This window comes from Rhinolophus ferrumequinum, chromosome 8 (genome assembly GCF_004115265.2).
Source record: "Rhinolophus ferrumequinum isolate MPI-CBG mRhiFer1 chromosome 8, mRhiFer1_v1.p, whole genome shotgun sequence".
NCBI lineage: Eukaryota > Metazoa > Chordata > Mammalia > Chiroptera > Rhinolophidae > Rhinolophus > Rhinolophus ferrumequinum.
In genome coordinates, this window is record NC_046291.1 from 24,875,715 (window position 1) to 24,878,659 (window position 2,945).

Sequence of the window (2,945 nt, forward strand, 5' to 3'; positions counted from 1 at the left end):
AAAGTAAAGAGTAGGTGTTTATGTGAGAGAGAGCCCTCTGGGAGTTGAGAAATGATTGGAAATATCTACGCTGCCTTGCCTGGGCTGGCCCTTGACCTTCCACCAAAAAGGCCATGGGATGCAACAACTGCCCACAGGGAACCTTTCAAAAGCACCACTTAAGCTCACTTTCTCAAAGAAAGACATTGAAGAGACTAGAAAAGGTACTTCTGGTTAAACATTTACCAAAGGTGAACCCTAAGCCTCATGCCCCAAGACACACCTAAGCAAGTTCATGCCTCCTCCACCCTCCGGAAACTAAGCGGGGTTCACACCCAGGCTATCCAAGGAACAACTGGACTTCATCCTCCCAAGAAACCTGCCACAATTTATGGTAAAAAGAAATAAGTTAATGTTTCACTGAAGCAAACCAGACACATAATATAGTCAGAGTCCGGATTCATCTGAATCACAGGATAGATTAGGTCTGCCCCGGCTGTAGTAAACTGGAGGAGCTGGATGACTGCAGGAAGTTTTGGCATTATAAAAAGAAGATAGGCAAAGTTGTTTTCAGAAGGGTGAAAAGAGACATCATCATGTTCATCTCTTCCTACCCTCAGGAGATGATGATTTGAATCTCCCATAATTGTGTCCCCTGCCCTTTGATGATAAGTCAAGATGGTGGCTTGAAACAGTGGTTCCCACATTAGAAACACAAAAACAAAGGCAAAATGTCAGGACCTTATCACAGACAATTGAGTTGGAATCTCTCTGGATGGGGCCTGAGTATTTGTATTTCTTAAAAGCCGCCTGGGTGATTCCCTTGTGTTCTGAAAGTTAAGAACCACTAGATTAAGTGAAGCAAGCTGCCTTGAAATAAACGTTGGCTTGGCATCCTGGTGGTCCACAGAAAGAAGGATGTCCAAGGGATGTGGAGGGACTGAGTGGCTCTGGTTGTCCTCCAGCTAACAGCTGTTGCCTCCCTTTTTCCCAGCAGACACAAAACAGTACTTTGGAACCTGCTGTCCACAGACTACAATCGTTTTCATGAAACCTTGCCTTTATATCCCCTTTATTTTCTTCCAGGGTGTGGTTAGCCTCTTATTTATCCAGCCTATACCACTGCCAGACAGCCTGGTGAATAGAGGTGGCCAGGTCATGGCCACAGGTGAGTAAGCTGGCCTACAAAGAAAACCTTGTACTTCCCCTTTCATTTTTTCATTCCTCCTGGTTGTGCTGCTACTGTCCTCAAATGCATGCATATGAGAGTCCATTCCTAGTTCAAGCCCAACCAATGAACGTGAACCTCATCACTCTGGAAGAGTGGTATTTCAAATGGAAAATCAGTGAGATGCGTCTTGCCCAGAAAGGCCTTGGAAGTTCAAGAAACCTTCAGCTGTGTCCAGATTTGCCTTAGTTCAGTAGAAGAACTAGACTTGAAAATGGACTGGAGCCATTCCAAATCCAGGCACCTAATAAACTATGATTTTCAACCTCACCTGCCACTTACAGGTGAACGGAAAACATGGAAAGAATTCCCACCCTTAGCTCCCTTTAGAAAGTCAACAAGTGTAATGACGACAAGTATTCCTCACTGATGGAACACTTTCCCTAAGGGTTCAGAGTCTTAGAAAAGACGTGCTCTCCTCCATGCCCACAATGCCTCCCACGTGAGGAGACCCACAGCAGCAATGAATTTACTCAGAATCACTGTAGGAAGCTAGAAGTGCTAATGGGGCAGGAAACTAATGGGAAATGAACTTGGGTCTACCAGGGTCTTACCTGGAACTTGTTCTAAAGCAGCAGCAATAGAAACTACATTTTTGATTAGGAAAAAAAAAGTTTTCAATTTATTTTTATTATTGGATTGGATTCTGATTGGTGTAGAGGATTCCTCCCCCAGGAGAACAAAGGCCCCTGGTACGTAATACCCAGGAAGACTGAAGCTAAACATACCCAGCAGAAAGATACAGTTCATTCACCCCTGTTTGCATCCATTTCTTCATACCCTGGGTAGGAAAGTCTAGCAGGAAGAACAAATTGTTCCCATAGCTGAGCAGACAGAAATTTTGATTTATGTGCACTGACTTCCAATTTACCTGAACAATAGGAAAATTCACTATTCCACGTTCATTTCATATTCCTCCATTAAGGGCTATTGGTTTTAAGCAAATCAGCTACAGTTCATGAGTTCATACCCTATTTTGGATCCTGCCATACAACCTCAGGCAGCTGTCGGTCTAGGGGAAATTCCTCTAGCTTTTGTCCAGACGCTCCCAGACAGACTGATGGGAGAATCACTTTCAGTGACTTCCATGTCCCTCCCAGTATGAGCTTTTGTACTGAAGCTGAAGAACTGCTATTAGCACAGTAATTTTTTCAAATGAACATTGAACTAAATTATCTCAAACATATAAAGGAACATCTCTCACTGTTATGGAAAATTGCCTTCCACATTACAAGACTATACAAAGCACATATTAATTTGGGGCCCAAGGACATCCAAATTGCCTTAGCTTCCAGGCTGTATTGTGATAACACGCTCTTAATAATGTCAGGTTCCGAGGATATCACAAGGTGCACACTGTTAGGAAAATAAACCAGAAGCTTTCTCCATTAGGATCATCGCACGCATGCCCAAGCCCAGCCAGAGGTATTTGGCTCTGAGATTCAAGCCTTTTGCAGAGGAAATAAATTCCAATTGCACAGGCAGAGAAGCAAATTTGAATTCTAAACTGGGTCAACCTCCCCAAATGGCGTTCTCACTGCCTCCCAGGAGTGAGGCAACTGAGGGAGCAACCAATGGCAGCCCCAGTGCCCAGAGAAGACGCCTGATGACAGATGTCTCGGGAAGAAAATCCCACTCATGCACATTCAATTCCACACCAGCTGAAAGGGCAAAGCAGAGGGCAGGCAGTGGCTGACAGACCTTGCCAAGTGCCAATGCTTGCAGTGAACACGTGTCA